General features: G+C 40.1%; 1 non-coding gene across 1 annotated transcript; it reads right to left on the reverse strand.

Moving 5' to 3' along the window:
- Positions 1-8,319: 8,319 nt before the first annotated feature.
- LOC120266036 lies at positions 8,320-8,426 on the reverse strand. The gene has a single exon (XR_005537880.1). It is a non-coding gene; the product is annotated as a small nucleolar RNA R71 (small nucleolar RNA).
- Positions 8,427-22,695: the final 14,269 nt, after the last annotated feature.

Raw genomic sequence — 22,695 nt, forward strand, 5'->3', positions numbered from 1 at the left:
GCTTGTTGATTTTCTTGGATTGCCTTCATTAGTGATTCTGAGAAGATAAGGCCTGATGCGATCTGAGCTTACGTCTGTACACCTTTCCTCACAAACAATTCCGCAAGTTGGAAGTACATTGATTTAACCATAGCTGTTATAGGAAGGTTTCTTGCTCCCTTAAGAACTAAATTAACACATTTAGCGAGGTTGGTTGTCATGTGACCATACCTTCTTCCTTCTTTATCGAGCGCTTGAGCCCACTTCTCCCGCGGTATGTTATCCAACCAACTCATCGCCTCTGCATCGTTGTTCCACAGTAAACCATAGCAGTAGTTAAAATCTTGAATGTTTTCGAATAACATGCAACAGTGAACTTAAAAAGTTAAGATAACTTCAATAATTAACAACAATGTAAGAGTTAGATTAAAAAAAAAGTTAATCTTGTAACTTGCCAATATTGACAACTATCTGTTGCATTTCTTTGTTTTTGAAACGACGCATAAAATTGGCCGAAATATGTCTAATGCAGTAAACATGGTATGCACGAGGAGCACTCATCTAACGGCCAAGTGATCTAAAAGCTGATTTGATAGATTCATGGCGATCAGATATACAACATATTCCTTGTTGTGGTGTTACACTGGAACGTAAGTTGCACAAGAAGAAAGTCCATGCACCCAACGTTTCTCCTTCCACGATGGCAAAATCAATCGGTAGGATATTTTTATTACCATATTGTGCGATTGCCAACAACAAAGTGCCTTTGTATTTGCCATAAATATGGGTGCCATCTATCTGGACGACCGGTTTGCAATATTTGAACGCCTCCACGCAGGCGGGGAAGCTCCAAAAAACTCTATGAAAGATTCGAGCATCACGTGCACGGGTAAGGGTCCATCGTATCTTTGGTCGGGTCTCAAGATCAACTATTGTCTCAGGAACAAATTGTTGCAACGCTGATAGCCATCTTGGTAATTCGTTGTAAGACTCCTCCCAATTTCCAAATTCTGCTTTAACAGTTTTTTGCTTAGTTGTCCATACTTTCCTATATGTCGGTGTGTATTAGTATGATTTTTTGATCTCTACTATTAAAACCGATACATTGATGCTTGGTCATTTGTTGGACTAGTGCTTGTATTTGACGACAAATCATGTTTGAATCCGACTTTTGAATGATCCCTGCGAGATCATTGCTGATGAACACGTGTGAGGCCCAGTGTCCTTTGTAATTTCCCAAAGCTGTCTCCGCTTGATGTAGGATGCGTGAACCCTCCAATTGCACACATTGCCATATGACGTACATTTACAGGAGTATTGAGTCAGATCAGACTCAATAACTTTGTATTCGACAGATTTAAGTAAGCAGTAATGCTTAATTGCGGTCACAATATCAACTTTGCTTCGAAACCTCATGCTTACATGAAGATGTCCATTTGTCGTTGCTCCACTTAATGTGTCGGCATATAATAAAAAGTACTCCGGAAATTCTTGTGCAGACATTACTTCCAAATTAAAGGTCCGCATATGTGCTGGAGGCTCCATTGGTGCCATCATGAAACTATGGCCGGTCATTGGAACGTCTTCAAGATTGCATTCTTCTAACTGAATGTTATCTACACTTGCTTCAGTGTCTTCCCCAGAGTTGTCACCATCGTCGTCCTCATCGTCACCACTGGATCGGCCATACTGACTGAATTCGGTTTCATGAGTATTATGAAAAGAACTTGTTCTGCCTTGTAGATGTTGTGAATTAGTAAAATAATTATTGGGTGGTGGATCATCTTGTGCCCTCCACTCCATAGAGAGCTGTTCAGGTTCATTAACTTGGCATGGTGATGAAATCCTCTCCCGTCTTAAATTGCGTTGAACTTAGTCATTTGGGGCGGTTTGTTGTTGGGAAAGAGCACCCTCGAAAGTTGCAGCGCTGAACTCCACGTACAATTCAATAATGCTAATATCTGGATTTCTTTTGTGGCAGTCGAACATCATCCGAACATCTCGGTCATTGCGCAATTTGAATGACCGATAGCAAATCTTTCCGGATCTTGAAGAAATTAGGAGCCAGTATTTGATACATGAAACCTCTTACTCCACCATAGGTTACTAAGCACAGCACGGGTAGTGGGTGTCCTACCGCGCGCAACTATGCTCTAGAGTGACTGAAGATGATGGAAAAGGCGAGAGATAGCTTGGCAAAGGCCGCTAGGCGAATGAAGAAGTATGTTGGCCAAGGGAGGAGACACTTGGAGTTCAAGATAGGAGATCGGGTGTGGCTGAAGTTGACGCCGCAAGTGTGGAAGAAATTACATCGGAAGGATGTCCATAAGGGGTTAATCTCACTGTATGATGGACCGTTCAAGATCGTGCAGGAGGTAGGAAGTGTAGCTTACAGGCTAAACCTACTCGAAAGGTTAAAGTTGCACCCAACCTTTCATGTGAGCTCTTGAAGCCCTGTCATGACGATCAACAACACCTGGAGCGGAATTGGTCGAGCGGGTGCCTCCGACCGTGTGAAAGGAATTTACTCGAGTGGTTGAGAAGATTACGGATCAAAAGCGTAGAAAAGGCGAGCAAGAAGAACCGGCGAACTTATTTTCTAGTCTAACGGAAGGATCTCCCTGAGTCAGAGGTGAGCTGGGAGAATGACACAACTCTTTAGCAGTTCGAGGAGTTGATTCAGGCGTACCTTCAAGCTCAACCGATGAGGGCGTCGGGCTCTTCAGGTGGGGGAGGTTTGTAGCGGGGCTTTGCGACATTTGCCCTTGCCAAGGCGTGACCGGGTCACTTGGCCGAGACGATGGTTAAGGGCGAGCATCGGTAGCACAAATTGTACGGTCGGACACCACACTCGGTAATTAGCGGGTATGACATCCCGCGTAACCTAACCTAAGGTATGACCAGGGTGCGTTAGTATGGCCACATGCAATGATCGAGCGAGGCGTGGTGGTATCGGCAGTGTTAGGTCAAGAGAGGCCAAAAATATTCTAAGGCATTAGCCTAGAATATATATCCATGACTTAGGTGGGTTACGGGCCAGATATCAAGAGGTATGGCGCGGGTCGCTCTTGGTAAGGTCGGCATGACGCGAGTAGGCATGACGCGGGCGCAGGGTGCGGTATGGCACTAGACAGGGAGCATGGCTGCTAAGCTATCAGGGCATGGTGCCTTGGCCAAGACAGGGAGCATGGCTGCTAAGCTATCAGGGCATGAGGCGTGGTATGGCTCGGCATGGAGCGGTGACACGAGCGGTACGGTCGGCCATGATGTTACTGTGCTGACTCAGGCTGACATAGAGGCATGGCCGAAGATAAAGCCTGCCACACCCAAGCAAGGTTAAGACTTGGGTGCTCTTACTTATAAAAGGGGGGCAAAGGGTGACCTTTGGAGCCAAGTGAGAATTGTAAGGCCTTAAGCTAAGGTTGTAAAGTCTTCCACTTCAAGAGAGTTATTTTTCTCTCTTCGTACCTGGTGTCCTTTGCATCTTTGCTTCTTTCTTGACCGGATTCTAGGGCCATTCGGAGGAGAAGGCTTGGTTGGTACAGACGGGCGTAGCTAATTTCCATGATCTTCCTAACGCATCAGATGTCAAACAAATTTAAAATAATTGTATACAGAAAAATTAGTTATCAATTTATCATCTAAAATTAGTATAGAATATCATAAAATGATAATCTAACTCCTTCAAATAATTCTCTTTCTCATCATAAACTAATTAACCACATTAATCTTCCACTTTACACCAAATAACACTATTTTTGTCAATCAAATAAATTTAATTAAAAACATTTATTTTTAATTAATAGTAATTAAGTCAAATAAACTGGGCTAACTATTAAATATTCTCCCTAATAAATACATTTGACATACCAAAAGCTCAAATAAAGAAAAAGGGAACAAACGAAGAAAATGCCGTTTTCTTATATGAATGATCAACATTATCAAATTTGTCCTTTGTTTTATGCTATCTAATAAAATACAAGGGAATAACTTTCTTTAATCATAAGATTCAAAAACACAAGAATATTAAAGAATGGATAATCACATGTAGAAACCCACATACTACTAATGTTGTGAAAGTTACCTTTAATTCATTATTGTATAGCAAATCCCTGCAACTTTGGTACCATCACTTGTAATGACAACCATATATATATATATATATATATATATAAGGAGAAATGAATCAAAGAACTTTAAACCAAAAATAAAAAAATAAAAACTACAAATCAACCATGAAAACAAGTAAATCAATACATCCAAATGATAATTACTAGAAAGCTGATCTTTCAATGAATAAATCTGCGATCTCACAATTTCAATTAATAGTCATATAATTTTTTGGTAAAAAGATATACTGGTAATTGCCAACCCCCCGAAAAGTTTCGATGATGCACACATGATCCTCCCTAATTTCAGTGTCCCAAAAAAATCCTTTTTTTCCTCTACTTATTTTTAAACCCTTCAAACCGTTAAAGGACAAAAATGGAGTAAGCTGGGGATTTTTTGGACAATAATGCCCTTACCTTGGGAGTTGTGGATAACCACCACATGGTGAGAAATGACCATCATGCTCATTATGTAACCACTTGGATAATCCTGAGAAACTCCATCATTACTAGCTCAGTCATTTTTCTTTCTTCGGCCCTTCATCTACTTGCAAGAAAGCTCCCGAAATATTTTCTCTTCTTCACCAAGGGTTTGATTCTCGAACACCATCTATTCAAATGGCTATTTATTCTACCGCATCTCTGCAAGGGAACTCCTGCCTCACACCATTATAACTTTGAATACTCATTTCAGACCATACATGCTAATGGTCATGCTCCAAGGTAGGGAGGCAAGTTGGGAACAGATGAAGAAAATCTACATACATCTTTTTCTTATTTTAGGTTTTTGTCTGTTTGATTTGTGAAGTAACCGTTTACGAAGAAATTTTTTTTGATTTATGGTGTGATTTTGGATTGATCTACTAGTTTAGCATTCCTAGGGTTTAGGTTTTTGTTTCCTCTATGTATGTATGTTCCGTACAAAGAAAGAGAATGTTGTGTTTAAGGAGATGCTTTTTTTTTGCCATGTCTTTTGTTGTGCAAACTTACATGTGTATTCCATGATTGTTGTCTAATGGACATAATGCCGTTCTTTTACCTTTAATATGCATGGTTGTAGTACATGTGCGTTATATACGTTTGATTTGCTGCATTTGTCTCAATTAATGACTTTCCCCACCAAAAGAGATATGCATCATTTGGTTAATTTTTTTGGTTTAATAGATGGTTATTCCGCTTAATAATACATCTTATAATTTAAGTAGGTTGAATTCTGTGTAATGTCTTGTTCTTTTCATAGGTTTTTTCCTATGGTTGTCAACTTTGTTAACGAGAGCTGCTACTTAGTACCGATAGTGGAAATTATAGCTAACTTGATGGCTTACATGAGCGGAAGACACCGAGAAATCATTAGAAGAATACCGTTTGTAGCCCTTACTGAGATAGAACCAGTATTACAAGAGAGGGGATTGCTTGCTGCCCTGTTACAAAGGTATGACGAGTGTGCCAACAAATTTAGGATTGGTAAAAGCCTACTGAGTTTTAGGGTAGAAGATGTGGCTATCATTCTAGGGCAAACAGTTTCCTGAAGCAAGTGTCCTTAGGATCGATATTGCATCAATTGAAGACAAGGAGGTAATAAGTCATTGAGAATTTGTGTCATAGTTTCACATGGTAGGGTAAAATTGTTAGCTTAAGCTCATTTGTTTGTATTTAGTATTTGCCTTTTGTGTGTAGAAAGAACTAATCACGTGTATTTATAATGGTTTATGATTAGTTATTTGGTTGTTGATAAGTGCTTGTGTATAAGTAATACGAAGTATGCTTTTCTTACATTGAGTATTACTTTTATTAGATTTTATAGCTTATTTGTGTGTATTTGTGTTCTTTTGTGAATTTAGGGTTGTGAAGACAAGTTTGGAAGAAAGAAAGGAAAAGTAGTTCGTGGACGAGATTGTTAATGAAATTCTTGTATCGAACAAGGGTCAAAGCATAAGTTGTGATCATAGACATGTGGGTGTGTGCCAACCTCCAAAATGCTCAAGTGAATATACAAATTGGAGGGGCACAAAGGCAGTCACACTCATGTGTTCCAACTTGTGTGACATTTCCAAGAGCTTCATCAATGTGGTTTAATGGAAGATGCGACATGATCTACCACGTGGATGTGTGCCCAATCATGCGCCCTCGATGAAAAAAGTTAATTCGGGAGTGTTCTGGCAAAGTAATATAGCAGTTTACTATAGCAAAACACTGTAACTGTAGAAGTTACTATTCATAGTGCGCAGAAAACCCAACCTGGAAATCCACACACTTGTGTGGAAATTCCACACGGCCATATGGATGCCCGATTTCAACCCTATAAATACCGCTTTGAGAGTTTTATTTGGGGATCTTCTTCTTATCTTTTGCTTATCTTTTGGGGCGAACGCGGCTAGGGTTTGGAGAAGCTTTTGCTGGGGTTTAGGAGCAGTTCTACGGCATTCGACATCGAGTTCCTTTGGAGGAGAACCATTGGGGGAGCTTTCATCAGTATTGATTTGGTGAGGTGTACCCTAGGTTTGACAAGGGAACTTTTGTAGAAGACAAGGCGGCTCCGCAAGACCATCGATACGAACTATAAGGGGGTTTTCTCTATGGATATCTTGCATTTACTTTCGATTTCATTTTTGATTTTGTATTGCTCCATGGAGAGCTAAACCTCTAGTGGGTGTTTGGACTTGTAAATCCTAGGATGATTTTGTTTCATTGACTCTTATTTTATTTATTTATTTGATGTTTTAATTGAGTTTCAATATTGTGTACTTGTTGATTTGATTTTCCTTTAAAGTGACACTAGGGTTGAGAATCTATCTAGGTAATCCTTTGAAGAGGTGGCCACTTCATTAGGATTAGACTTAGCAAGTTTGAAGATGGTTGGGAGGGTAAGTCGAGAGGTAGCGGAACATCCCCTTTCCCTTATGACGTGATTTATCCTGCCTCCACGTTCCAAGAGTTCTTTGTGGTCATGATAGAGTGAAGTGCTAAGAGACAAACTCCACTGGGGCTTAGTTGCGTGAGCAATAGAGTGAAATGTTGAAGTAATCATTAGTGCTAGGGCTTAATCATGGCTAGGGGTCTTTTGATTGGACCAAAAGGTTAGATCTATATTAGGGAAAAGGGTTTATCATTTGGAATCCATAGAGCTTTAAGCAGTCCTACAAAGTGTGAAGCGTCGAGAGTATCCCTTTTCATCTGGGCATAGTGTAATGGGCTAGTCACGGTTGACCTTAGGTTTGGAGCCGTGTTTCTTGGGATCTCCATGACTCATTAAACCTCAATTGAGAGACATAGTATTAGTCTTGCACTTGAAACAATAGTCCTAGGGTGAGCATTGTCCAAGTACGCCATTTCACCATCGATTACCTCTCCTTACTCCTATAGTTTTCTTTTTTCTCTTTTTTTTATTTGCATTGATATTTTGAAACAACATCATAACTTGGTTTTCACTCTAGCTAGCTAGGTAGCAATACTTTGTGCTTCTGAACAACTATTGTCTGTGGATTCGACTACCCACTCACCTGGGTACTTTATTACTTTGACGACCCATGCACTTGTGGTACACACACGCAAGGGGTATGCCAAGATTTTGGTGCCACTGCCGAGGAATAGGCATTATGGAAGCATTTGCACTTTACTAGTTTAGTTATTCATCATTCGTTCTATTTCACACTTTCTTATTCTTCCATTGTTCTGATTTGTTTTTCTTTCTTTGATTGCAGCTCCAGGTTATGACTAGATGTAACTCTTCAACATTGGTTGAGGGTGATCCAGACATTGGTAGAAGAACTCATAGACGGAGAAAGGAACCTGTACAAGAACACACAAATCAAGCTGAGATAGAAGTTGAAGGGTCTGATAATATGACAGAATAACATGAGCAGTAGATGACACTCTCAGCTTATACAAGGCCCGCGGTTCTTGGTATGTGTCTAACATTGTGAGGCCACCAATTACAGCTTAGAGTTTTGAGCTCAAGCCAGGCTTCATCTAGATGTTATAGCAGCCGGCACAATTTAATGGTTTGGCCGATGATGATCCGAATAATCACATTAAGAATTTGTTGGAAGTGTGCGACATGCTCAAGATTAATAGAGTCACAGATGATGCCATCAAGTTGAGGGCCTTCCCATTTTTCTTGAAGGGGAGAACAAAGCAATGGTTACATTCATTACCTAGAGCATCGATCACTACTTGGGAGAAGATGGTAGAAGCTTTCCTAGCTCGATATTTCCCTCCTAGAAAATCTGCGAAGCTCAGGAATGAAATATCCTCTTTTATGCAAACAGAATTGGAGTCTCTTTTTGAAACATGGGATAGGTTCAAGGATCTCCTGTGGAAATATCCTCAGCATGGGTTCCCTAAGTGGATGATTATCCATACTTTTTACAATGGTTTAAACCCATGTACAAAGCAATTGCTTGATCTGCAGTCAGGGAGGTACCTTAGGCAGTAAGAACCCCGAAGAAGCCTGACAACTCATTGAAGAGATGGCTATGAACAATTATCAGTGGAATACATGAGACAAGAAGAAGATAGCCGGACTTCATGAGATCGATGCGATCCACATCATTGGTGGCCCAGGTTGAGTCCTTGAGCAGAAGTTGAGACACTCTAACTTCTCCTAGATTAGCGATGAGTGATGAGTTGTGCTCTGGGTGTGGGGAGACATGCTTCATCTGATTGTCCGATTTCTATTGGTGTCACATCTTCAGTGGAATAGGTGGATTTCGTAGGCAATGCAATGAGAGGTCAAGGAAACCCATATAGCAATACCTACAATCCGGGTTGGAGTAGCCACCCAAACATTTCTTGGAGCAATCCTGGTTTCCAACAACAAAAACAAACCCCAAATATGGAGAATAGAGTTTCAGGGTTGGAAAACCAGATGACTGATTTGGAGAAGGCTTTAACTAAGTTCATTCAATCTTCGGATACAAGATTTTAGTCGGTTGAAGCCAAGTGGGTCAAATTGTGAAGACACTTTCAGAAAGATCTCAAGGGAGTTTTTCTAGCAACACGGAGACAAATCCAAGGGAACATGTAAAAGCGATCACTTTGAGAAGTGGTCGTGAAGTTGAGAGTAGGCTCCCCACTGAGAAGACAATAGTTGAATCACCCATAGAAGTGGAGGTTGAGGAGAGAGCTAAAGAAAAGGAGGTGGCACCCCCATCTTACAAGCCAAGAATTTAGTATCCTTAGAGATTGAATAATGACCAAAATGATGAGCAATACAAGAAGTTTTTGGGTCTATTCAAGCAGTTGCACATCAACATCCCATTTGTGGAGGCGTTGTCTCAAATGCCCCGCTATATAAAGTTCCTTAAAGACCTCTTAACCAACAAGAGAAAGTTGGAGGAGAGTGCATCTGTGATCTTAGATACTTCATGTTCGGTGGTGCTGTAAAAGAACATGCCGAACAAGAAGAAAGACTCCGGTAGTTTCATCATTCCATGCAATATTGGTAATTTGGGTGAAGAAAAGCCATTGGCGGATTCAGGGGCTAGCATCAATATCCCTTATACATTCTTTCAGAAGCCAGGCTTGGGAGAGCCTAGGCCTACTCGGATGACACTTCAATTGGTTAATCAATCTATTAGACATCCGAGGGACATCACTGAGGATGTACTTGTAAAAGTAGATGAGTACATCTTTCCTGAGGACTTTGTGGTGTTAGATGTAGACGAGGATGTCGAGGTTCCAAAGATACTTGGGAGACCATTCTTGCGCACTTCTAAAGCTCTCATTGATATGGATGATGGGGGATTGACGCTAAGAGTTGGAGATGACAAGTTGACATATCGTCTAGCCAAAGTCATGTGACATTTTCTTGATTTTGATGAGAATTTGTATTTTCTTGACGCCGCTGATTAGTTAATTGATGGATGATCCAAAAGCTCAAGAGATCAAGAAGATGTCATAAGAAGCGCCCCAATGCTAGTGGAGATGAGAGTTTACAAAGTAAGGGTGATGAACCCTAGTGTGGTAACAAACTCTATAACTCCCCCTCTTCCTTGCAAAAATTGTGTTCATCATGCTTTCAAGTTGTAGGTAAGAGGGAAACATTTATTCATGAACCCCCGTTAGGTAAGAACAGGTACGTCAAGCTTAGTGACGTTAAACAAGTGCTTCTTGGGAGGCAAACCCAAGTCTTTCACTGTTTTCTAGGGTTTTAGTTTAGTGTTTGCATGAATAAAAGCTTTAGTGTTGGTGTCTTGATTTTTACATGCTATTGCTGTATTTTTCTCATGGATAATTGGTGTTTTATTATGCGTTATGGTGATTGGCGAAGTTTTAGGTCGTTTGAGTGTGTTTTTCATGATTCTCCGAACAATTTTTTTCACTATATTTGCGCCTCTATATGTGTACGAGTGTTGCTGAAATTTTTCTGCATAGTTTGTAATTTTTTCGAGTAATCCAGAGAAGACACACGATCATGTGGAATTTTCACACGGGCATGTGTTTCTATTCATAGATCAACTTCTCCATCCCGAGGAGACACAGGGGTGTGTGAATGCCCTGTGAGTGACCTTCTGACGGTCACACGCCCATGGAGAATTCCCACACGGGTGTGTAGATCTCTACAGAGTAAGAGGTCTCTATCTCGAGAAGACAGAGGGGCATGTGGATGCCCCTGTGGATGACCCTGTGGGAGGCACACGGGTGTGAGTAATTTCCACACGCCCGTATAAAACTCTGCCGAGACAACTTTATATCATAAGAGCACACAGGGGCGTGTGAGTGCCTCTGTGACTCCCCCTGTGAACATCCACACGGCCATTTTGAATTTCTACAGAGGCGTGTGAAACACTTAGAAAATTTTCTATAGAGAGCAGAGAAGCCACAAGGGCGTGTGGTTGCCCCTGTGGGTCTGACACATGGACGTGGGTAATTTTCAAACGCCCATTTGGATGCATTCAGAGGCAAAAAGAGCCATCTCAAGATCATACAGGGGCGTGTGTTTGCCCCTGTGAAGCTCTCTTGTGGAGTCACACGGGTGTGGGTAATTTCCACATGCCTGTGTAAATGTACAGAATTCAAAGAGGCGCGACTTTCTTTAAAATCTATTTGCGCCTCTTCAATTGTAAACTCCTCCACACTGAAAGAACGCTTCTATTTGCCTTTCCAACCTTCTTGTAATCTATTTAAAGAGTTTTTGGGTTGTTTTCAAACAACATTCAAAGTTTTCAGTCTCCATTTTGTCAGTAAGCTTTCCCTTTCTATTTTCTTCGCCAATCTTTCTTTCTTTTACTTAATATGGTCAATGTTGTATGGATTTTCATATTTAAAAACACTTGTGCATGACTTTACAGAGGTATTTGGGAGTAAATGAAATGATTTTTTATAGATCCTTGTGGTTTTGCGGCGTGCAGCATTGTCACATCCTCAAAAGATCCACACGCAGGGCTGTGGAATTTTTCACACCACCATGTTGATTTCTGCAGAATTAAGTTTTCAAGTTTGATTTGATCATTTCTTTTCAATTTTTACTGGAATGGCTCCCTGATCAAAGAAGATGGCCTGCAAACATCCCCGCGAACCCTCATCGGAGTAGCTTGAGTTCACTATACCCAAACATCAAGCGCGTTTCGAGTGGTTATCGAAGTTTAAGTTTGGATAGTCGAGATTTCCAGACTTGAACGTATTGAGAGAGATTCAGTTAGGGGACGAGATGGCCGATGAGGTTGAGGAGCTCCTCTCTGTAGGTAGGTGACACCGCTTATTATCTATCGGAGAGTTGGCCATTCATGATGTCGACATTGGAGGTGTTAGCCCTCATTCGAGTTTGACCATTCGCATGACAGCAATTTTTTTCGAGTATCGATGCTATTCGGCCCATACGCTCACCAATACCACAGTGATGAGCTGCTACACAATCCCCAGTTTGACTTGATTTGTACGATGAGGCCTACACTGATACAGAGGAATACGAGTAGTCGCCGATCGGATTATCCTCACGCTTTGACTCCCTCAAAGACGCTTCACGTAGTATTGTGTGGCTGTGGGCAGATGAGCCGGAGTCTTCAAGGCCACGTGCCTTTCTTGACCGCTTATTGGTATATCCACGCGCTTTTCGAGAGATTAGTGAACACGTGTGGTGACATTACTGGAGTTCTCAGTCGACAGGAGTTGCTTTATTTATATTCCATGATAGAGAGCGAGCCACTCCACTTGGGACACATCATGGCAGAGTTTTGTGTCACAAGGGGCAGTATGCTAGGGTTGGAGTGCTCTTCTCAGGCCCCTATATTACTGGACTCATCATAGGGATGGGTCTGCTCGACGTGATCAGAGGGGCCGAGAAGATCATTGTGCCATTTCGACTCGGCTTGGAGATGATAAGACTTATGGGCATGGTGAGGCAGTATAGATACGACGTTTATGTTATGACCATGCCTCTGCCAGAGCCAGCCGAGGGTGAGGGAGATGCGGTAGAGAGGTCGCAGCCTGCTCTTGAGCCACAACAGGAGTAGATAGAGACAAAGACACCTCCCGCAGCACAGAAGCCACCTCTAGTGCGTATCTTTTCTCCATCTCGAGCCCATGATCTTTTTGAGAGGCTCGAGAGTACTGTAGGGGTGTTGCAGAGTGATTTGGCTGAGGTTCACGTGACACAGGCTGTGAACCTTGCTGAGGTGATGGCACACCTCAACACACTGCAGTAAATTCTAGAGCGAGACGTGACCTCACTTTTCGTTATGAGACCTCGAGCTCCACCGACACCTCCAGCATCACCAGCAGCACCAGCATCACCAACAGCAGCAGCAGCACCACCGGTAGAGCAGGCCATCGACCCTTGAGGCGTCTTTATCTTTATGTTTCTTTGTTCTATATTTTGTTATTTTATTTCTGCAGTTTATTTTGGACTTGTATTACTTAGAAGGGATTTTTCTTCTGAGTTTATCTTATTGCTTTTTAGTTGTATCGAGTTGTATTTCTTTTTCATATCTTTATAGAGTCAATTTTATTTTCTTTGTTGAGCTTTACTAAACCCCCTTGTGTATACATGCAGATGGTCTTTGAGTCTTAGAATTGAGGAATAGTCATTGGTACGATCAATGTGGAATTTCACATGGCCATGTGTGCTTCACAACCCATTGAAACTCAACTCTCAAGGAATATAGCTCCATCAAACGAAGACTAGGAGTTCGGGAGGAGTATTGTTTTCAATTGCCCATCTCCACACACATGTTTCAATTTTTCTTTCTTTTTTTATTGTACTTGCATGCGCATAATGAGGACAATGTACATCTTAAGTGTGGGGTGGGGGTGGTGGGGAGTTCATAATACATGCTTCTATACTTATGCATTCATTGTTCATGCTCATGTAGCTAATGGCGGTTTACCTTAGTCGCAACAGTTGTATTCTTAAGTTTAGGAGAATTTTAAACATTGAATATTATCATGCTCTAGTTTTACTTGAATTTTTAGAAATTTTTACCGGATTATCACTTGTTGCCGTATTCATTCATTAAACCTAGAGCTACCGCATATGAAGTATGAATTTTCACTTGAAAAAAAGTGAAAATGAATGAAAAAGAAAAACAAATTAGTGTTTGTTTTTTTTGTGTGTTGGGGATGAAAAGAGCTACCGCCTTTGAAGTATGAAGCTACTTTCATAAGTCTGATAGTAGTTATGCCCTAATGAGAGAAAAAGCTATCTCATAGGATGAGTGAAAGCTACTACCCCAGTAGAAAGAGCTACCAACTTGAAAGTGTGAAGCCACCTTGGCGGCTGCGTAGAAAAGGGCTACCTTAGAGGATGTGTGAAGCTACTACCTTTTCTTTTTGTATATAAATAAGTCTCTCTTAATTAGAACTTTGAGGAGTACATGTTGGGTTGACTTGAGTGAGTTTACACACACTTACACAATATCGGGTTATTGTCCTTTTTTATTCAAGTTTTTTTAGCTAGAGTAATGATTTCTCTATTTGGTGTTTGAATTTTTTTCCTTACTTGTAGAATGCCTCTTTTTGCACACTTTAGGTGAACCTAAGGACCATCACTTTCATTTTTGCCTCTTATATGCTTTTAATATTTTTATTTTTTTGCTTGAAGATAAGCAAAAGCTTTAGTGTGGGGAGTTTGATAAGTGCTTGTGTATAAGTAATATGAAGTAGACTTTTCTTACATTGAGCATTACTTTTATCAGATTTTATAGCTTATTCATGTATATTTGTGTTCTTTTTGTGCATTTAGGGTCGTGGAGACAAGTTTGGAAGAAAGGAAGCAAAAGTAGTTCGTGGACTCGATTGTTGATGAAATTCTTGTATCGAACAAAGGTAAAGGCATAAGTTGTGATCATAGACATGTGGGTATGTGCCAACATCCAAAATACTCAAGTGAATATACAAATTGAGGGCACAAAGGCGCTCACACTCATGTGTTCCAACTTGTGTAACATTTCAAAGAGCTTCATCAATGTGGTTTAATGGAAGATGTGACATGATTCACTAGTATGGATGTGTGTCCAATCATGCGCCTCGATGAAAAAAAGTGAATTCAGAGTGTTTTTTGGCAAAAGTAATTTATCAATTTACTATAGTAAAAACAATGTAATTATAGCGCCATCACTTTACGCTGCGAAGGAAAACCAATCTTGAAAAATCCACACACCCGTGTGGAAATTTTACATGCCCGTAGGGATACCTAATTTTCAGCTCCTATAAATACCGCTTTGAGAGTTTTATTTGGGGATCTTCTTCCCATATTTTTGCCCATCTTTTGGGGCGAAAGTGTGGCTAGGGTCCTGGAGAGGCTTTTTGTTGGGTTTTTAGAAGCGTGTCCCTCACGGCATTCTGACATAGAGTTCCTTTGAGGAGAACTATTGGGGAGCGCTCATCGACATTGATTCGGCGAGGTCTTCCCTAGTTTTGATAAGGGAACCTTTGAAGAAGACGAGGCGGCTCCGCAAGACCATTGATACGGACTATAAGGGGATTTTCTCTATGGATTGCTTGCATTTACTTTTGATTCATTGTTGATTTTGTATTGCTCCATGGAAAACTAAACTCCTAGTGGGTTCTTGGACTTGTAAACATTAGGATGATTTTGTTTCATTGACTCTTATTATGTTTCTTTTAATTGGTGTTTTAATTAAGTTTCAATCTCGTGTGCTTGTTGATTTGATTTTCCCTTAGGGTGACACTAGGGTTGCGAATCTATCTAGGTAATCCTATGAAGGGGTGACAACTTCATTAGGGTTAGAATTAGCGAATTTGAAGAGGGTTGAGAGGGTGAGTCGAGAGGTAGCGGAACATTCCCTTTCCTTTCCGATGTAATTTATCTTATTTCCACATTTTAAGAGTTCTTTACTGTCGCGATAGAGTGAAGTGCTAAGAGACAAACTCCACTGGGGCTTAGTTGCGCGAGCAACAGAGTGAGGTGTTAAAGTAATCCTTGGTGCTAGGGCTTAATCGTGATTGGGGGTCTTTTGTCTGGACCAAAGGGTTAGATCTATACTAGGGAATAGGGTTTATCACTTGGAATCCCTAGAGCATCAAGCAGTCACACATAGTGTGAGGTGTTGAGAGTATTCTTTTCGTCGGGGTATAGTGTAGAGGGCTAGTTACGGTTGACCTTAGGTTTGGGACCGTCTGTCTTTGGATTGCCACGATTCATTAAACTTCAATTGGGAGGCATAATACTAGTCTTGCACTTGAAATAATAGTCCTCTGGTAAGCTGACAACGCCCCTTGCGTATGTCCCGCAAGTGCACGGGTTTGCCGAAGTAATAAATCTCAGATGAGTGGGTATCATATCCACAGGAGTAGGGAATAAAAATACTTGAATTGTTTCTTAAATAAGAGAAAAGTGAATAATAGTTGTGTAATAAGATGTAATGTAAACAAAAGTAAAAGAGACAAGAGAGAAAGCACAAGTAAAGGGGGAGGTAAGGCAATCGATATAAATGGGGTACCCGGATATTGTTCCGCCTAGGACAATTGTTTCATGTGCAAAAACCCTCTAATATGCTTCCTTACTAATGCATTAATGAGTCGTGGAGATCCTTCAATACATGATCCCAAATCTAAGGTCAACCATACCTAACTCTATACATGTCCCGGAGGAGAAATTGAACAATCTCTCAACCTCGTACTTGTATAGAATCGCAATAAGTTCTAGGGATTCCAAGTGATAAATCCTCTTCCTAGATGTAGACCTAACCCTTTGGTCAAGGTGAAAGGTCCCTAGTCACAATTAAGCCGTAGGTGCTAAAATCACTTCAACACTTCACTCTGTTGCCTCTGTAACTAAGCCCCAGTGGAAGTTCATCCCTTAGCCCATTCACTCTACTATGACCGCAAAGAACTTGAGGAAATGGAGGTAGGATGAATCACACCAGAGGGGAAAGAGGATGCTCCGCTACCTCTCAACCCTCTCCAGTCTAGCTTTGTTTAACTCTTGTGGTGTGTCACACACTCATAAGGGTTGCCAAAAAGAACTCTCATCCATAGTGTCACTCTAAGGGAGTATTTAAATAATCAAGCATACAAGATTGGAACTCAATTAACACATTAATTAATGAAAGCAATAAAACAATTTTTAATGAAACAAATACATCATAGGTTTCACAAATCTAAGTACCCACTAGAGGGTTTAGCTCTCGATGGAGCTAGTTATAATCATTGAAATCAAATGTAAAAACAAGTTATCCATAGAAAACCTCCTCTATAGTCATAACGATGGTCTTGTGGAGAAGCCTCTACTCGTCGAAGGGTCCCTTTGTCCGGCCTAGGATACACCTCGCCGGATCGGTGCTGACGAAAGCTCTCCCACTAACCTTCTTCCAAATGGAGTGCGATGTCGGACCCGTAGAACCTCTCCCAATCCCTAGCCAATACCTCTCCAAACCCTAGCCGCCGCCCTCTCTCAAGTTGTGGAAAAGATGGAGAAAAGAATGTTGAAATCGGGGCTGAAATCGGCCTTAAATAGGATTGGAATTGGGCATCCACACGCTCCTGTGGATTGTCCACACACCCCTGTGGATTCTCCACACGGCCCATGTGGAATTTTCACACGGGCGTGGATAATATCCACACGCCGTGGATTCTCCGAATTCTCTTTTTCGACCGGTCATGAACAATACCGCTTTTAGTAGATTACTATAGTGTTTGCTACATGGTTAGCCGTAAACACTCCTCGAATCCATGTTTTTCATCGAAAGTTAACATAAACGGGCACACATTTACGTCAGTATGTCGCTTTGCTTCTTCAACAACAGTCTTCATCGGTAAGGTCTTGCTATTAATGCACAAGCCGGATACTCGAATGTGACCGCCTTTTCCGCCCTCCAAATCATTGTGCTAACTTGAATACACGGAGGTTGGCACACATTCTCCTATCTTGAGCCCGACTTTTGTCTTGACATTTGATCCTTCTCAAGATTTCCTCCAAAATGGTGCATTCATGATCTACACTCGCTTCTTTTCTCTAACATTCATCTTCACAACCCTATATGCATGAAAGTAACATAAATGCACACATATTACGCTTAAAACCCCGATAAAAAGTAATGCTCATCATAAGGAAAGAACACTTCGCGATTCTTATCACTACAAGCACTTATCCAACTCTACCACACTTAGGGCGTGTTTGGTTGGCTTCATTTAAGGCTGAAGTGACCGAAATCATGACTTCAGCTTGACTTCCATTTGTTTGTTTTCATCTGTAGTGGTCCGGAAGTGATGATGTGACACCTCCAATACACCCCCACTTCCCCTTCGACTTCCGAGAAAAACTCAAGTCGCACTTTGGTGGTTTTTTTGTATTGTTGGTCGATGTCTCCACTTCCGCCTGCGAACCCACGTGACTCGCTAATATCACCTCCTCGGGTTTTTGTTAGGGTTTTCCCATTGTCTTCTCGCCTTCGCTTACATCCCCTTCACTCACCATCTCTTGTGTTCCTTCTCGCCTCCCGAGGAGGTCACCGCTTCTTCTTCATCGGTTTGTTCTCTTCTCTTTGCGTGTTAGGAAGCAAAGATCCTCTTCACCGCTGCCTTCACCGTTATTATATATATTGTTTTTTTGTCGTTAGGGTTTTCATCACGCATGTTTCTCGAATCGATTTCTTCTAATCCATGTGTAGTTCTATTGTCTGGTCTTCATGCTGATGTCTTTTTTATTTTTTTTACTACAAAATTTTTGGGAAATAAACAAATTTACAGTCAATTATGAGTTGTTGTTGTTTTATTTATGTTATAGATCTGGTATGAGTGAAATGATCTAACTCGTGTACCTTTTTGATTTTTTTGATGTTATATATTTGCTATACACGTAAAATGATTTACCTCATTAATGTATTGGTTTTTGGTTTTACTTTTTATTTTTATTTTTGTTATACATTTGCAAAAGGATCTAACCACTTATGTTGTCGCTGTTTTTCTTTCTTTCCACTTGTTTTTTTTTTACAAATCGGTGATACATAAAGCCAGTTATAGTTGTTCATTTGTTGGTTTTTGTTGTTTTCTTATAGATCTGATTATGTTTTTCCTTTCTTTCTTCTTCTTCTGGTTCTAACTCGTGTGATACATGGAGGCATTCATAGTTATTTAGTTGTTGGTTTTGTTGTTTTGTTACGTATCTCGCAAAATGATCTAACCACTGCTTTGGTTTTTTTACTTTGTTTCTTCTGCTGGGTTACAAATTTGTGATACATGAAGACTTGGCTTTTGTTATTTATTTGTTGGTTTTTGTTGTTTTGTTATATATCTGCAAATGATCTAACCACTTATGTTTTGGTTTTTTTCTTTCTTTTTAAACTGTGATACATGAAGCCATTCACAGCTATTTATTCGTTGGTTTTTTTGTTGTTTTGTTATAGAGCTTGATGGATGAAGGGCTCGACATTTATCTTTGCTTTTTTTCCAATGTTTTTCTTTACAGATTTGCAACTACTAAACTGATTTTACAACCATTTATCTATGCTTTTTTATGTTCCATATCGATATGCATTTACCAAGATTATTTCGATGTGTTGCTACATATCTGTGGTAATTATATAAATTATGTTTATTTACAAAGCACATCTTTATGATCTAGTGTAACATCAATTATGTGTATTTTTCATTCATTTTTATTATGGGATAGTGATTTATGTTCTTATTTACCTGATTACTATGCTTAACCAAACATGTTCTTCTGACATGATCTACTCTAGCAAGTCCTTGCTACCCTATATGATGATCATGACTATGATTTGCTTTTCTTCCTTTATTGCTTATAATCCTTTTTACCTGTTTTTTCCATTTCTATTAAATTGATGCAATATGATTTTCCCATTTGTTTATTTGCTATTTTAGTTGGTTTTATCTCAGCGTCACACTAGATGCAAATGATTTCCATACCATTTTTTTCAGATATAAATTTTTGAAGTAGTATTTGCACTACATCGCTTATGTATGCCACTTTTTAATCTTATCGACCATTATCGGTGTTTAATAACCTCCGTTTTCATGATTCTTGGTTATTGTGCTAGTGTGTTTCTTGTAAACTGTTATATTACTCCCAACGTCTATGCATGCTTGTTCCTTTTTTTTATTAGTATTACTTTCCATGTGTGTAAACAATCTTTATAGTCAATTGTGAAATGTTTTTTTTGATGTTTTCATAATGTTCTCATTGTACTCTTGTCTTTAATATCTACATTTGCATGGTGTTTCACATTTGTTAACTGCTGTTTGGATTCCATTTATCATGTTAATGTAATATATATGCATGCTTGTTCTTTTGTTTTGTATTAATAGTACTGTCCAAGTGTGTGAACAATATCCAACTGCAAGTGTGAAATGGTTTTGATGTTTTGATAATGTTGTTGTCTTTAATAACTACATTTGCATGGTCTTTCCCATTTGATAACTACTACTTGGATTCCATTCATCATGTGTATTTAATATATATGCATGCTTGTTCCTTTTTTTTAATTAATGTTGCTTCCCAGGTCTGATGACAATATCCGACTTCAATTGTGAATAGTTTGTTTGCATTTTTGATAATGTTCTCATGGTGTTGTTGTTTTTTAATAACTCGTATTTGCATGTTATTTCGCGACTATCCACTCGGTTTTGCATATCTTTTATCGCATCTCCCCATACTGTAACATTAACTTGTTTCATACCATGTTTGATGTACTCAGATTTGTGTGTGTATGTTATCACATGGCTCTCTAATTCTGGTACTTACTTCCATATTCATAGTTTACTGTGGCTTCATTTAATATCTAGTGGATCACATAAGAAACCTGGGTCATAATTTCTCATAAAATGTGTAGATGGATAGTTGGGCAATAGATGAGCGTGCGAGGCCCCTCGCCGCAGCTTTTGCAACAGTTGTTGTAATTGTTGTCGTTTTAGTTGAAGAGTTGCACTTACCTAGGACATCAAGGTGTCCCATTCCTTCATTGTTCAGGGACCTAACTAGAAAGAGGCATATGAACCATATATTACGAGGTGGGTGAGACTATTGTGTTAGTTACCTTAGGATGGACGTAGGCCCTTTCATGCATTTGGCTTCTGTTATGCGTGACACACGCCTCCTTGTCGATACGAGACATGTCTCGGTTGAGGAACAACTTATGATATTCTTACACATTGTCGGTCACAACACCAAGAATAGGACCATGCGAATAGAGTTTCTTCGCTCCGGTGAAACAATAGCAGGTACTTTAATAATGTCCTACGCGCAGTGTGCGCATTGCGCGATGATTATGTTCAACCCCCTAATGGCACTTGTCACCCCGAGATTGAAACCAACCCTAATTGGTATCCCTTTTTCAAGGTAATTTAAGATACTTAACATACACAAATTTTATTGGTGAATTATTCATAATTTTAAGGTTTCAAATTAAATTTCTTTATCCTGTGTAGGATTGTATTGGTCTTTTGGATGGCACACACATAGATGCGTCTGTCCCAATTCATGAGTTGCCCTGTTTTAGGGGTCGGAAAGGCCCAACCCAAAATGTACTTGCCGTTGTGAATCCTGATCTTAGATTCACATATGTTCTAGCCGGATGGGAAGGATCCGCGAACGATTTCACTGTCCTTAGGGATGCACTATCGCGACCACAGCTCGAGGGTTTGAAATTAATAGAAGGTTGTCAACATTAACTTGTTTGTTTTGACAAAGTTAAATGCGCTATGTTTAATGTTAGTGTTTCTTGTAGGGAAGTACTACTTGGTAGATGCGGGATATACAACTATGAATGGTTTTATAGCCCCATATCGAGGGGTTAGATACCATCTCAAAGAACACAAATGGACAGGTGTCAGTAAATCACAAGGAATTATTCAATCTTAGGCACTCTATGTTAAGGTCGAGAGTTGAGCGAGCATTTGCTATTCTCAAGAATCGATTCAAAATCGTTACATCTCATCCCTTTTTCCCGTACAAGACCCAAGTCATCTTAGTCATTGCATGTTGCATCATCCACAACTATATCGCGGGAATCAATCCAAATGACCAGATTTTACATGATAGAAACATGCAAGAAGAGCATCTTGTTCTATCGCAATCTCGCTCACAACGAGAGCAACTCGAGGAAAAACAGTGCAATGGGTGGAACTTAGGGATAACATTGCCATTGAGATGTGGGCGTCAATATAGTTCTCGACTTGAACCGTGTTGTCGCCTTCACTGTCAGATTTTTCTCTTTGAACTTTGACCGTCCCCGCGATCAATTTCCTTTTGCACCTCAACTTTTTTCCCCTATTTTTACTATCTCCTTCGATATGTGTATGTCTTTATTTTCAAAAAATAATTAATATGTAGTATTTCATGGTTTTTCTGTATGCCTTAGAGTTTGAAGAAACATGGAAGGCCTCAATTGCCCACCCGATGCCCCAAGCGCAAAGGGTGCAAAAGGCAAGCGTGGAACACCCAACAAGAGGTGGAAGAATGAATTTGACAATTTCTTGATTCCATTGTTAGTTGACCAAGCCAATAAAGGACTCAAGTGTGACAAATCGTTCAAACGAGTTGCCTTTGCGTATGTAGCTAGTGCCGTAAATGCAAAATTTTCCACTGATTTCACTCCTGAAAATGTGGAAAATCATTATAGGACATTGAAAGCACGTTATATTGAAATTAAGAAAGTCAGAGAGTTAAGCGGGGCAGGTTGGGATGACGAGAACAAAATGATCACGTTGGACCCAATTGTCGACACACATATAATCGAGGTTATGATAATTTGTTTTTTATGCTGTTGTTTGAGTTTTCCTAGCATATAAGTTATCATGTGTGTGTACTTCTTGTCAATTGCAGTGCCCACCCCATCGCGAAACCCTTTATCAACAAAACCAATCAAAAAAATTATGAAGGTTTGAAAAATTATCTGTGGGGATGACAATGCAACAGGGTCATACACGACATCACTATATTCAGATTTTGGAAATAAATATGGATCGAGGATAATGAAATTGAGAATCATCGAATCACCAAACGAACATGCAAACAAAGTGAAGGGATGGGGATGGTAACTCTGCCCCTCGTGTGCCTCCCAGCCCTAGCCCTGCCACATCTTCTACATTTTCGAGCACGTAGAGGGCAGAGGACCAAAAAACAATTCCATGATGGCCGAACTTGTTAATGTTGTTGGAGAAATGGCTGCTGCTATTAGGTGTCCTTCCC

Source organism: Dioscorea cayenensis, chromosome 7, assembly GCF_009730915.1.
Source record: "Dioscorea cayenensis subsp. rotundata cultivar TDr96_F1 chromosome 7, TDr96_F1_v2_PseudoChromosome.rev07_lg8_w22 25.fasta, whole genome shotgun sequence".
Taxonomy (NCBI): domain Eukaryota; kingdom Viridiplantae; phylum Streptophyta; class Magnoliopsida; order Dioscoreales; family Dioscoreaceae; genus Dioscorea; species Dioscorea cayenensis.